General features: G+C 40.9%; 1 protein-coding gene across 8 annotated transcripts in view; it reads right to left on the bottom strand.

Annotated features, from left to right (window-relative positions):
* Nucleotides 1-15,760, bottom strand: part of LOC149225260 (receptor-like serine/threonine-protein kinase ALE2) — a 390,048-nt gene that overhangs the window by 151,343 nt on the left and 222,945 nt on the right. The window lies entirely within an intron of this gene.

The following is a 15,760-nucleotide window of genomic DNA, read 5'->3' as shown; positions in this document are numbered from 1 at the left end:
CTAGCCTAGTTGGGTCACCTAGGGCATCACTTTCCTGACAAAATAGCCATAGAAAAAGTTCAATGTCCTAGCCTTTACTGCATTGGTGTGTCCTCAAGGCCTCCTCCAAATTTGAAGCCATTCCGACGGTGGACTTGTGAGATATCCTAAGCCCTAGCTCTGAGATCAAACTTTGCACTGGTATTCCCTAGGCCAGGGTTGCGGAGGAGCGCGCTCCCCTTCATGCCCCCACTCCTAATTTGCGCTCCGGGCCAGAGCGAGTTGAGAGCACGCTCTTTGCAAAAGAAAAAAGCATTCCCTGGTTTTGCCGAAGCGTTTTAGTAAGTAGTCTAGAGCGTTAGCTCCTTGACCGCTCCCGTACACTCCAAAAGCATTTCTTTTAGAGGAGGAGCAGTGGGGGAGCGATCGCTCCCAACCGCTCCCACTACGAAAAATTGCTCCCATCTAGCGGAAAAAAAGGTTCTACGGCCGAGAGGGAGGGCGACGCCAACAACGTTGAGGAGAGAGGAAAGGGAGGGAAAGGGGAGAGGAGAGAGGAAAGGGAGGGAAAGGGGAGAGGAGAGAGGAAAGGGAGGGAACAAGGAGGAGGGGAAAATAAATAGACCCTCTCCCCTCCAATTATTCACTTCATCCATTGAGAGCTTGAAACTTGGAGAGAGGAGGTTGGTGAGTGAGGAGCTTGGAAGAGCTTGAGGAGCTTGCAAGGGGAGATTGGAGCTTGGGATTGAAGGCCAAAGAGGTAGGATCTACACTCTAATCTAGCATTTTTTTTATGTTAATTGCTAAATAGATAAATAAAAATTTTCTCTATTTCCCATTCCCATTCCTCAATTTTTTTTGCAGATTCAAAACTTCAAATTTCAAACATCATGGTTATATGGCTTGGCAATTTCTTCTTCTTGGTTCCTTTTTTGGTTATTATGGTGTTGGAGAGTAGAAGAAGGAGGGTTGATCATGAAAAAAGGGATGAGGAAGTGGGTTATAGTGGATTTGATGGAAATCCCAGAGAAGAGTACTTTGGTGAGGAGGAAGAGAGTGAACATGATTCAGCACAAAAAACTAAACAAGACCAAACCCCATTGTGAAAATATGTTTATAGGCCTGAAGCACGGAAAGGGGTGGAACCACTATATTTGATTGCCTCCATTGCAACAAAAATTACATAGGTTCATGCACCTGTGCCAGAAGGCACCTCTGTGGGAAAAGGCCATGGGATGAAGATAAAGCAATAGGAATCAAAACTTGTTCAAGTGTGTCAGCAACAGATAGAGCGAAATACATAAGGGAACAAGAGGAAGTCCAATACAAATCTAAAAAATCAAAGGGTTTCTTTGAACCAAGCTCATAATCACATCCACATGCACAAAGAACTCCTTCAACATCCTCCCATGGCAGTGGATATGGAGGCACAGGGTCACCAAACATCTCTTTAAGGCGTAGAACCATATCAGATTTCCTTGATGAAGGGTGTAAGAATGATGTGGATTCAAAAGTTTACCGGTTTCTTTATGCATGTGGGATACCATTCAATGTTCTTTGCTCAACTTATTGGCATGAAAAGCTTTTTGCCATAAATGATGCCCCTAAAGGATACAAGAGCCTTGGGTATGACAAGGCTAAAACCGTTGGACTTGATCATGAAAAAGCAAAAATATCACATTCTTTGAGTAGAATGACAAATTCTTGGACTGAGCATGGGTGTCCATTGTATCTGATGGATGGACAAATGTAAAAGGCAAGCCATTGATAAATGTTCTTGTTGTGTCTGTTAGTGGTGCCATCTTTCTTTCAGTATATGATTACTCAGAAAAGTTAAAGACCAGCATCAACATTGCAGAAGCATTACTTGAAACAATTGAATGTATTGGGCCATCCAATGTCATCCAAGTCATCACTGATAATGCTGCTAATTATAACGCAGCGGGAGCAATTATTGAGGATAAATACCCCAACATATTATGGTCTGGGTGTTTGGTTCACACAATGAACCTTTTCATGCATGATATTATTAAGAACAAAAACCAACAATACAAATGGATTGGTGATTTGTAGAAGAGAGGCAAACAAGTGATAAAATTTATTACAAATCATAGCATTACCCATGGGCTTTTCTGCAATCACTCAAGATTGGAGTTGTTGAAGATTGCGAGGACTAGATTTGCTAGCTATTACCTCACCTTCAGGCACCTTTTGAAGGTAAGAGAGTCATTCGCTAAAATGGTATCAAGTCCACACTTGCAAGTATTAAAGGAAAGGGCTACAAATGCAGCTGACAAGCAAGGTTTTGAACAGGTGGAGGAGACCGCTCTTGATCGTCAGTTTTGGGCACGTGTGAGGCAAGTATTGGAATTCACCAAGCCCATTTATCACATGATTCGTTTTGCAGATACAGATAAACTAGTGATTGGAGAGGTGTATGAGTAGATGGATACCATGTTGGTGCAAATAAAAGATATTGTTCAGAAAGATGATCCCAACTTGTATACATTGATTCACAATTGTGTGTGTACACAGTGGAATAGACTTAATGTTCCACTACATGCCTTGGTGTATATCCTTACGCCAAAATACTACTCTCCATCTTGGTTGGACCAACCTGCACCTGGGGTGGGGTTAGGGTCAAACCCCATACAGATCCAAAGGTATCTACAGGATATATGCAAGCATTAGACAAGTTGGTACCTGACAGGGAGGAGTGTGCTAATCTGCGTCTTGCATTAGGCAGATACTTTAGTTGCACTAGTTTGCTTGGTTCTTTGCATGCAATGGAAGATAGAGACAGATTTGATGCTCTCACATGTTGGGAAGCATATGGCGGCATGGGACTTTTGCCAAAATTGGCAAAAAAAAGTTCTCTCATAGGTTGTAAATACTTCTTCTGCAGAGAGGTGTTGGAGCACCTACAACTTCTTACATAATGTGAAAAGAAACTGACTCAATGAAAACCGGGCAGAAAGCTTGGTTTATGTGCATTACAACTTGAGGTTGTTGAGTCATCACTATGATCGGGCTTATGAGGATCCAACATATAAAATTTGGGACAACCACCTAAAGGACAATAATTTGGAGGATGGCACTATACATCATGAAGAACTGGAAACAAAACTTATGAGAGATGAAGATGAAGCAACAACAACCATGCCACCCCCACCATCTAGTAGCAGTGCTCGAGTTCCAAGTATTGTTCCTTTGTTGTCGCTGCCTCCATGTACATCCACACATGGAGGGCATTTGCCTTCTGGTTCTAGTCGTGGGACTGTGCGAGAGGAGACTCCCAGAAGACCACCATGACCTACTCAAAAATTAGACATTATTCGTGGCGGCAAGAGGACGCTGTAGATGATAGATTTACTTGTCTTTTCTAGTTTCTAGTAGTTTTAACTTTTAATAAGTGTTGACTCTTTCATATTTATCATGATATTTTTTGTAAACAATATATGGCAATTTAAGTTTGAAGTTGGCAATTATAACTCATTGGTAATGAATTATGAATATGATGCTTTGTGAAAGTTGAAAGTTGTTTCATTTCATGTTAGATATTCTTTGTTGTAATGGTTACACTTAGTTTACAAGTACAACTTTGGTGATCAATTATGATAAATGTTATATATTTGAAATTTGAAAACTTGAAACTTTAAGATTGATGAATCATGAGACTCAATATGTTGTATGTTACTAACTTGTGGACGTGGATGATGAAGATTATAACTTCTAGATGATTGTTTTTATATGGTTCAATCTATGATTTTTATGTTTTTTATATCTAATTCATCATTCTACATGCTTTTGTTGACATATATGCATCAAAATATATAAAATATATATTATATAAAAAACACACTCAGAATCGCTCCCAAACCGGGAGCTTCTGAAAATGTCGCTCCCGCTCCTACTCCCAAGTAACCTTGCCATAGGCTAGCATGTTATTGGATCAATCTGACACCTTTAAGTGGAAATTCTTGCTTTGATCCTTTCCCCCTCCTTGTCTAGGTTAATATCATCATTGGTTGCTAGATTCTCTCATCTTAAACTGGATTGGATGCACTTGGTCCTGTGTGGTCCCATACCTTTGAAAGGTCACTTCTTCAAGAACCACTCGGGAAGTCAAGTTCAATAAGGGTTTTAGGGACTGAGAAACTCCTTACAAGGCACATTCTTCTAACCTAGCCCTTAAATCCTCACTTCCTTATCCTAGAAATCTTTGTACCTTGCTTGAAGAGCAAGTAAGCTCCATTCTTAACCCCCTTTGAAGAAAAGGATCATTAAGGTCACTTCACATCCATTTGTTGATTCATCCTTCACAAGTGACTTCCATATACCGGGTCTCCTCCCATCGATGAAAGTCCATAAAGAGTAGGGAGTCTTAGCTATGCTGACAGTGGGTTAAGTCTCCATTGTTTCCCTTGACCTAGTAGTTGTCCCTTTAGGAGTACCTTGTAAGCTCCCTGCTAGTTTGGCCAATAACATTTTGGCGCCGTTGTCGGGGAGGAAGAAGGTCTACCCCACTAGTGAATCATTGAGGAATTGATTCATTAATGACATTTATAAGCATCCCTCTGGCGACAACACTCACTGTCCAAACCCCTAGTTTACTTGGAGGTGACAACATTCCTCCTTTAACTAGGGTTGCTGCACAAAGGGTAGAACGAACTCCATCACCTGTTGGTGTTGATTTCGGGTAGCATCGGATGTGCTCTAGCCATGAAAATTGGTGGAGGGGCTAAAGCACATGAGATCTCCAAGACCCGGAAATGGTTTGGGCAGATTATAACAGTTTGGGAGATATTAAACTAATTAATATTTTTAATGGAGTTCTCAAGTCTAAACTTAGGAAAAATAAAATATTAATGGGTATTAATATAAAACAGGGTTGGAAGGTTCCAAAAGTCATCAATCAAGCCAAATCTAATCTTAGCCGTTGATTAGAGATTTAATCTCGGTCGTTGATGGACCAACGAGAAAAGTATAAGCGGAGGCTTGAGGATCAGTTGGAGAACACACTAGAGTGATCAGTCATTCATTTTGCTAGAGCGAGGTTGCTAAGCAAAAGTGAATCAGTGATCAGCAACGACGGGCAGTGAGTACGAGGTAAAGAGACAGGGACAATACTGGGAGACCAACACAAAAGCGGAGAGAGCAAGAGCAGCAATCAGTCCAGGCTATGCAGAGCCCAGAGAGACTACGTCATCCACGCAGAGGGCAGAGGGAGTGACATCGAGGCTACGCAGTGCCTCAGAGGGCTGACGCAGAGGGTCCTGGGGCTGACGCAGTGGCCAGAAGGGCTAGCGCTGAGCTTTAGTTGTGCCGGAGAGGGTTTCGTGGGACAGGTTTTCTAAATACCTGTTTCCAGATATAGAGGTATTGTTGTATATTTTTCTCTGTCGAGTGAGCCGATTTAGGCACCTAGTTGTACTCAGATAAACTGCATAATAATATAACCCTCTGAATAGTTGCATCGGCTTTCCCGCATTGGGTTTTTCTGAGGACATTGGTCCAAAAATAACGGTGTCACTTGTGTGCTTGTTTTCTTTCAGTTGATGATCTATAGATGTTGATATTGTACTTGTGTTTATTTTCAGTATTTACATGGTAAATAACTTTTCAAGTAATTAAACAAGTAGGTGAAATAAACCAGATAGTACAGGAAGAATTTCTAACGGGTTAGATGTAGAAATTTCAACAGTTGGAACCGCCCTTCTCCCTGAATTTGAGAAAGTCAGTGATCCATCCTTGAAGATTCCATCTAGTTCTAACACTGACCTGAAACAAGATCAACCCAAGATGACCAAAAGTGAAAGACACTTGGTTAGTGTCTTTGCCCCTTTAAAATTGAGTGATGACCCCAAAACCATTACCTAAGAGATATAATCGATGGTTACCCAAATTCAAAATGGATGCTACTTGGACTGCCTATGGCTTTATTAAGGAATTCTATTGGCAAATGTCCCTTAGGATGATCTTCGATAAAGATAGGTTTATGATGCTTTTTGCACTATCACTTGAAGGACAAGCAAGAGAATGGTACCTTAGCCTTCCCCCAGCATGCATAGAAGACTCTGATGACTTTGAAGACTTATTCATGAAGAGGTGATCATGCAATGCCCAAGGAACCTTTAACATTGAAAAATTCTACCAAATAACCAAGGGAAGGGAAGATGTGCGAGAATTCATGCAAAATTTTGACAAGATAGTCAAGGATGTACCCTGATCATTTGAAACCATCCGAAGCTAATATTCTTGATAAGTTCATAAAAGCGGTGGGTGGCCACTTACCCTATGTATTAAGGGATAAGAAACCTTCCACATTAGCTAAAGCCAAAGAGATAGCAGTGGAAGTTGAAGAAAAACTACAAATCTCAAAGGTAGATGTCACTGACCACCCTAGAGCTATAGTCGAGGTCAAGAAGGAGAAGTCCAAATCAGTGTTGCACTAATCGCGAAAATATCGCGATAAAATCGTTTTATCGCGATTTTAAAAAAATGATAAAAACGCTTTTTTTTTTGGCCGATTTTTTCAAAAAATCGCGATTTTTATTGAAAAAATCGTGGCTATGTCGGGCAGCGCGATTTATAACTAGAAAAACACGATTTTTTTTCATTTGGACAGCAGACAAGCACGCGACGGGGGTTTGGAGTCTTGGAGTGAGCTCTTGGTAATTTTGGAGCTGAATCCGCTAACTGGAGGAGAAAAACGAAGTGTGAGCTAAGGAGGAGACAAATTTTCTCCATAAAACCGGTATGGGCACCAACGTTTTGTGTTTTGTAACTTTGTTTTGGTTTTATTTCTATGTTTTGGTTTTATTTCTTTGTTTTGTTTTGGTTTTATTTCTTTGTTTTGGTTTTATTTCTATGTTTTTGGTTGGGTTTGGAATCTGGATAACCCATTGTTTTTTTTCTATGTTTTTGGTTGGGTTTGGAATGGGGTTTTTGACATTTGTCCAATGTAAATTTTTTTAGTTTTTTTGGTTGAGTTTGGAATGGGGTTTCTTAAATTGTATGTAATTTATTTTTAGTTTTTGTACAATGTAAATTGTAAGTTTGTAACTTGTAAATTGTAATCCTTTTTTTGCCATAGGCTCACCGAAACACCATTCAAGTTTTCAACTTCAAAGTTCAAAGTCAAACATGCCAAGGAAATTGGACCCTCTATGGGAATTTGGTGAACCTGGTGGAGGGAATAATAGAATAAACTTGTCTTGCAAATTGTGTGGGCACCATATGTCCGGGGGGTTGTATAGATTGAAGTGTCACCTTGCACAAATCCCTGGATTTGATGTAGGGCCTTGCACAAATACAAATCTTGAAATCATCCGAAGAGCCATGAGATCATTGGAAAATTTAGACCACACTAGAGAGGCCAAAGCAAAAATGAAGAGGCAACTAACAAATTCAGTTGAACAAGGAAGTGGCAGTGGTTCTACTGCAGCATCAACCAACTTGGTAGCTGCCTCATCATTTTTTGTTCCTCAAACCACACTTGGTTCATAGCCATCTATCACTTCAATGCTTAAAAAAACTGAGAAAGAACAAGCTGACAAGTTGCTAGCCAAATTTCTCCTTTGGAGTGATATTCCTTTCAGCATTGTAAGGAATAATCCATTTTTCCAGCCTGCTGTTGATGCTATTGCAACTGTTGGCCCAGGGTACAAAATCCCTTCTTATCATGACATTAGAGGCCGGATTCTTCAAAATGAAAAGCTTGACTGCACCAAAAGATTGGAGGATTTTAGGGAATCATGGGCACAAACAGGATGCACTGTGATGTCAGATGGTTGGACTGACCAAAAGGGGAGAACCCTTATAAACTTCTTGGTTAGTTGTCCCAAGGGGACTATGTTTATCAAATCTGTTGATGCATCTGCACAAATCAAAGATGCAAGAACTTTATGTGATTTGTTGGATGTGTTTATTTTGGAGGTGAGTGCAGAAAATGTTGTCCAAGTCATAACGGACAATGCTGCAAATTATGTTGCTGCTAGCAGGATGCTTATGGACAGGCATCCTACTTTATTTTGGACACCTTGTGCTGCACATTATATTGATTTGATGTTGGAGGACATAGGGAAAATTTCCTTTGTCAAAAATATTGTTGAGTCATCCAAAAGCATTACAAAATTTATATATAATCATACATCTGTGCTTAGCTTGATGAGAAAATTCACCAACAACAAAGAGTTGGTGCGCCCCGCTATTACACAGTTTGCCACCAGTTTCATATCTCTTCAATCCCTCTTGAATTCTATGTGGGATGTGAAGAGAATGTTTCTTTCAAAGGAGTGGTGTGCTTTGACAATGAGCCACAAACTAGAGGGAGAGGCCATATGTAGACTAGTTTCATACCAGAAAGACTTTTGGGCAGGAATGCAGGAGGTGTGCGCCATTACTAAACCTTTGGTAAAGGTTTTTCGATTAGTTGATGATGAGAAGCCCGCAATGGGCTATTTGTGTGAGGCCATGGACAGGGCAAAAGAATCCATTCGGGCCTACTATGATGATAAGGGAGATGAGGGGTTTCAGAAACAACTCCTCCTATGGGAAGTGATTGATGAACGATGGAACAACACACTCCATCGTCCCATTCATGCTGCAGGGATCTACCTAAACCCCGCATTTTCTTACGCATGTGGGTTCGTATTTGATGCTGAGATCATGGATGGATTCTTAACCTGTGTCCAGAGGATGGTGCGATCTCCAGCAGAACGTACAAAAATCTCTAAAGAAATTGAGACATATAGGATGGCAGGTGGCACATTTGGCTTTGACATGGCTGTGACTGATAGGACGATTAAAATGCCAGGTATTTTTTAGTTTGTTTCAAATTTCATTGTCTCTTCAAATTCCATTTTTTTCTTATGTTTATTTAAAATTTTATTTGTAATTTTGTTGTAGATGCATGGTGGAGAATGTATGGTGCCAGGGTACCCCTTCTGCAAAAGCTTGCCATTCGAATCCTCAGCCAAACATGTAGCTCCTCAGGATGTGAGCGCAACTGGAGTGTATTTGAAAAAATACACAACAAGAAGCGCAACAGGTTAACACTTAAAAATTTAAAATATTGCAAATTTCCAAATAATTTTTTGAATTCATTAAACAATATTTTTTTTATAATTATTATTTCATGATCTTTGTACAGGTTGGAGTCCCAGCGACTTAATGACATGGTCTACGTCTACTACAATCTTCGATTGTGGGTGAGGCAACTTGAGAGGACACCTGATATGGAGGCCATCTCATTGGATGGGATTGACACCACTGCTGCATGGAGGGTTGAGGCCGAGAGGCCTCTCATGGAGTCTGCTGATGATTGGTTAGTGCAGGATGTAGTGGAGGGGGGGGAGGAGGAGGAGGTGACACCACCTACCCGGGCTACCTCTGCCACCAGTAGAGGACGTGGTCTACCTCCTATAGCTCCTACTCCTAGTTCTTCAACTTCTAGAGCACAGCAGAGTCCACTGCCAACTCCACCAGCATCTACATCTAGAGGGAAAGGGAAAGCTATGCCATTTTCTCGCAAGAGGGGCAGAGGAAATCAATAGTATTAGACTTTAGTTATTTTGTTCATTTCATTGTATATGACATTATGACTCATGATATGACCCATGAGATACATTATTATATCTTTTGTTGATATTTTGAGGCTGAGTTGGGACTCAGGAGTCAGGACTTACTATTCAGGACATGATTCACTGTTATGTGTGATGTAGCACTAGAAATGATATTAAACATCTTATATATTAGTTCTTTTATCATATTTATGTGTCAATGTATTTATTTTATGTTGTAGATGGTTTAGATATTAAAAAAATTGAAAAAAAAAATGAATATTTTGTATGTTTCGATTTTTTTCCCAATTATTACCGATTTTTACGATTTTTTCCCTGCGATGAAATTATCCCGATAACGATTAGTGCAACATTGGTCCAAATATCAATACAAAGAAACCCTCCTTGCCATCCTCAAGAAAATGGAGAAGTTCACTGAAGAAGCCAACACACGTGACGGGGTTATCATGAATAAAATCACTACATTGGAAAGGGCCCAAAAATCTAGTTATATTCCAAAAGGAAAACTCGTTCCCAAAAAGCAAAGTGAAGAAGATAGGCCAAGCTCGACTCAATTCCCAAACACTTTGGCTCCACCTAATGTTGTTGAGCCAAACCCATCGTCTTGAAAAGGAAGAGAGGGAGGATGAAAAAATTGATGAGCAAGCTAACCTTGTGGAATCTGACATCTTCAACATTTTGCTAGGAGGATCATATACACATCCTCCCATTAGTGAAGTCACCCTTAATGAGGAAATGAAAGAATCTATTCTTAACTCTCATAGCAAGGGAAGGTTCAAAGGGGTCCAATATTCACGAAAGGAAAATAACAAAGAGCATTCAACCTCTAAGGAACCATCTAAAGAAGATTCATTGCCCAAACAAGCCCCTCCCAAAGAGTCTCTCCCCGAAATTCCTCACAAGAAGGATCCCCCAACCAAAGCCAATTCAAAAAAGGATCCTCCAAGAAAGGAAAACATCAATAAGAAAGAAAAGAGTGAAAAGGCTAAACTTGACATTGACATAGTGGCTGTTGTAGGAAGAATAACCATACCCATTTCTTCAAAAGAGATAGCAAAACTTCTCGAGCAACAACAACAAATCAAGAAGTCCCAAGGAATTCAGGAAGAAGAGTTACCCGAAGAATTACAAAACATTCATATTCCTGACCAAAACCCTGGGTGTGAACCGTTTATGCTTACTTTGGCTATCAATGACCTCTTTTTACACAATTGTATGTTAGACTTTGGGGCTTCCACTTCCGAAAATATCATGCCCTTAAAAATTATGAAGCAATTGGGTCTCAGCATCACTCAGTCATATAAGAAAGTATGTGGTTTTAACTCCAAGCCTGTGGAAGTGGAAGGTCTCATCAAGGACCTTAAGGTTTCTTTGGTCAAGAATCTTGACATATCCCTTCTCATGGATGTTGTTGTCATTGATATTCTTGATGTGTGGCGGATGCTATTATCTAGGAAAAGGGGGGCTACCGTTGGGGTTCATGTTCAAATGGACTTATCATATGCTACCATCCCACAATCTGATGGAACCCCTTTCATCCTTTATAGGGAACCTACCTACCTATCTCATGTGATTAAGCCTGGACCATATTATGAAACACATGAAAGTGAGAGGCCTTCTCCTATCCTCCCGGCTCAAGCAGTTTGTATCCTCAAATGACCAATTTCTAAAAAAAGCAAAAAGTGGAAGCCTAAAATGGATTATAAGGCCAAGGACTTGGTCTTGGTTGATAGAGATCCAATGCCTGTCAAGATTCATGGGAAAGTTGGGGAGGACTATTATTACATTGCTAAACTCAACGACAAACTTTGGCCCCAACCGGTCAAATTAAATCGTATCACCCCTTTCCTTGAGACCTAATATTGTATCATATACATGGTAGAGTAGGATGCATTGCATGTTGATTTTGCATTAGAACTAACATCATATGATATTTCTCATGGTACATTAGATGCATCTAAATTAAAATTTGCATTTTTTATTTTTCTGTTGATTTTATGGCCTAACATTAAGCATGTGCGATCATGAGACATTGTGAAAGCATGTTGCCCTTGTGTTTTCATCTATTATATGTGCAGGCAACAGGTCTACAGTAAAAATGAGATTGTTGGAATTCTCGTGACCTCCCGTTTAAGTAGCTTCGTCCACTTCTTCAAGAGATCACGTCCTAGTTGGAGCCAGATGTTACCCACCATTTTGTGGGTGATATCCCTAGGAGAAAATTTTCTCCGAGATGGTCCTCAAACGACAGCCAGCAGCCCCTTGCAACCACCAACTAGCTCATTGTGCCACTTCTCCGCTACCTGAGCCAACCATGTGGTCCCTCACCCATCTGTCATGATCGTATGTTTGAACGTGGGCTTCCCGAACCTAAAAGTATGCCTTGTCATTTGGTAATTGAGTAATGTAGTTTTCTTATCATGGATACTTTTGAGCATGGATTACTGGGGGGATTCAGCGGAAAGAATGGGCTAGGTCTGTGCTCTTGTCCCCTAGACCCCTTTTGGATATTAACCTTGGATTCTAGTCCCATGGGATCTCTTTTACTGATGATTTGGCTTCAGGGATGACATTTCATGGGAAACCCTGATTTTGGTTGCGTGGTCCCGCCCCTCATCCATATATATTGCCCCCATTCCACTCATAATAACCCTATTCATCATTTTTCCCACCTGGGTCCACATAGGGCTAGCTCTCCCCTTCCCCTTTCCCGCACCTTGGGTCGGGCTTGGAATGATACCCCAGAGGTTAATGCAGCTAAAAAGAAAAGTAAAAGCATAATTGGCCACATTCAACAAGAAATGTACCACAAAATGCAAAAGATTGTTGAGACAAACACAATTAGCATGTGTGCAAAAGCCAATACATGAGCTCTACCCGATCATCATGGCCATCACCCTAGTTCCTACAAGCTCTATGAGCCTCCTTCATCATATAGGGACCCATGATTGTCCCAACCCCTGGTGGGCAATGAACCGCCATACCTTAATCCACTGCTATATCTCACACATCATGCTCTTACCCCTTGAGCCCCGAGCAGTTAATTAAAGAAAAACTATAAAAGGAAAAAGGCATATAAAGCAGGGTGGAAAAATCAAGGCCAGGGCACCTCATGTACTTGATTGCTCCCTATTAAAATTGGCAACTAGGGCCAAACTCCACATGGATCATCTTATTTATGACACCTAATATTTTTCTTGGATTCCTCTCTCCGAGAGGTGTAGGATTGATCTAAAGATCATCCAATTCTGACATGTACAAATGAAGTTATGAATTTATTTTGATTATGGTCAAATTATCAAGGTCGGCCAACAAACTTATATAGGCTCAGAAGCCCAACAGTCACGTCTATTCATCCTCAACGTTGCATATAAATAGAAGGTGACTTAGCCTCATTTGGACACACTCATCTTCACACTTCTCTCTCTCTCCCCTCATTGATTGAGTACAGATTTTTGGGCCTTTCTCTCTCCACAAGGCCGAAATTTCAAGAGGCCGAAATTTCAGGAGACCTAAATTTCAGGAGGCCGAAATTTCAAGAGAGCTAAATTTCAGGAGGCCAAAATTTCAGGAGGCCGAAATTTCAGGAGACAGAATTTCTGGACAATTTGACCAAGTGTTGACTAGCATGCATTGACCTAATTTGACTGCGTTTTTGTGAGGGCTATCTCTATTTGGGCAGGCTGAATTTCTAGGCACAGAAATAGAGGCTAAACATTCACTGTTGACCAGCATTGACTGCAACCAGGGCTGACCGCAAGTACGCTGTTTAACCAGACTTTGATTGGGCTAAATTTGACTATTTTGAGAGTTGTTTTATCTTGTTGTTTGGAGGCCGAAGTTGACTGAAGTTGACCGATTTGCTGAGGGTCAAATCTGCCATGTTGACCAGCGTTGACTTTTCTGGTTAAGGCTCTTTTGTTGCTGTTATAAATTAGCAGATTTGTAAATTGTACTAGCTATCTTTGTTGAACTATTGAAGACTAAAAGAAGATTTGATCAAGGGTTTCCCCACATTGGGGTTTGTCCTTGGCTAGTGCCACATCTTGTGTCCTCTTGTCTTGGCTTATCTTCTACTATTTATGTTTATGTTCTATCTGCATTTACTATCATGTTGATGTGATTGCTAATATGAATATTGATACTGGGCTAATAAAGAAATTGAAGTAAAATTGCTCTAAAGCATAGAACATACCATTGTTGCCTAAAATTAACACTCCCTCCTATACATTATATACCCAAGTGTGGGCCTCCCCTTTACTAATTACCCTTGTACCGCAGCATGTGGCCCAGGGCTGCCCCTTTTCATTCCCTACTCCATTCATCCCTCTACCACATGCCACGACCTTTTGACGGATGTACTTTGGACATATTATCCTCTTTAGAAGTAGAAACCACCTAATAGGATTCTTGGTTAACACCATTCAGAGCTTGGAAACATTAGCACATGCCAAAGCCCATTATGGAAGGGCATGCCATTATGAAGTCCCCACCTATTGTCCACGGATTGTAAGCTCTTTTACTCGATTTCCTTGATGACTTGTTGTACTGGAAGGCTAGGGGACGCATTGGATCTTATGCAGGACTACAGGTGGTCTCCATCTCCCTATACAGGGTCCTAACCCTCCAGAGGGCTACATTGGCACATTAGGGTGTGTGTTGAGAGCCATGGGCCTCCATGTCAGAAACAACACTCCATGGATCTTTAGAGATGCTCAGATATTACTTGAGATTCACCTATTGGACGAGGAAGATGCCCCCGGTTCACCTTTGCCCAGCTAGCCCCACAGATGTACCATGCACTTGGCAGCTGACCCAGGATTTCTATGTTGATGTGGCATCACCTACACCATCAACTAAGCCCTTACAAATGGTCTACAGACATCTTCGACTTACTTGGAGACCCATGAGGTCACTTGTGTGCCCTCACAGCCATTGGGAACACCACAGGCCTATTATGTGGAGAATAAGGGGCTAACCCCTTGTCCATTACTTTTGGAAGTCCAACTCATCATTTTGGCACTTATGGACTTCATCAGGCCTTGTAGAGAGCCCAACAACATGGATTATTGATCATTTGACCTTTTGGGACGCTTATTATTTTATTTGTGAGCTAGTTTGATGGGCTTGTCACTAGTAGATAGTTATTTGCACATTATTTTAGTTGATGGGCTAACGTAGGCTCAAATTAGGTAATTTGAACTCCTAATGAGTGTATAAATAGGAGAGACATGAATTCATTTGTATCATCACTTTGGATTGGATCATTCTTCTCTCTTGGGAAATTCACACTTTTTCAAGGAGGATGAATTGGAGCATGGATCAATTTTGATGATTAGAATCCAAAACTGGTTAGATTCTGCCCAAACCATTTCTGGGTCTTGGAGATCTCATGTGCTTTAGCCTCTCCACCAAGTTTCAAGCCTAAATCACATCTGATGCTACCCCAAATCAACATTTAGCAGCAGTTTCCCATCCTTTACTTGAACCTTATTTTCTTCGCAAGATAGTTGACTCCACAAGGCACTGGTATCACTTCTTTAAATCATTTTGAATCCTTAAAATCTTGCGCAATTTAAAACAAGTATTGGTTGCTTAGTTGTGTCTCCCACGTTGGTTGGTTCCCAACTAATCTTTCCTTTTTCCATTTCTATAGGGTCTACCCCCCTTAGTCTGCTATCGGGAGATAACTCAAACAGAGTGATTAGGGATCAGTGTGACAACCCCCAATCTGAATCGTTGTCGCGGTGCCTAGACATTCTTTGCAACAACAGGGTTGATGTCATATGCCCTAGGAAAACTCTAATCTAGCCCTAGCTTTCAACTTGGGGCTTGTTGAAGGTTTGTTGTTCCTAAAGTTGATCATATTCATTTATTTAAGCCCTTTCTTGGCCTTGTGCACCTAGGCAAGCTTATTATCCTTGCCTATCTACAAACCTTGGGTCACTTGTGCCCTAGATAGGCCTTTTGGAGGCTAGATTTGCCTAGTCTAAGCTAGTTTGAGCCTTGTCCTTAAGTTGAGCACCTATCCTAGGCCTATCCTTATCACCTCCAAGCCTCAGACTTGATATATTCTTAAGGTGACCCAACATAGGGAAGCCCCCCTTGTGGTTAGAATTCACTAAAGAGCAAGAGGTGGTGGTTGTGGTGACAATGGGCCACACCTCATTGTGTTGTCACTTGGTCTAGTTCTTGCC

The sequence above is a fragment of the Pinus tabuliformis genome, chromosome J, assembly GCF_031772625.1.
Source record: "Pinus tabuliformis cultivar Carrire ecotype Pingquan chromosome J, CPIR1, whole genome shotgun sequence".
Lineage (NCBI taxonomy): Eukaryota > Viridiplantae > Streptophyta > Pinopsida > Pinales > Pinaceae > Pinus > Pinus tabuliformis.
This window is presented reverse-complemented; position numbering and strand designations above follow the sequence as displayed.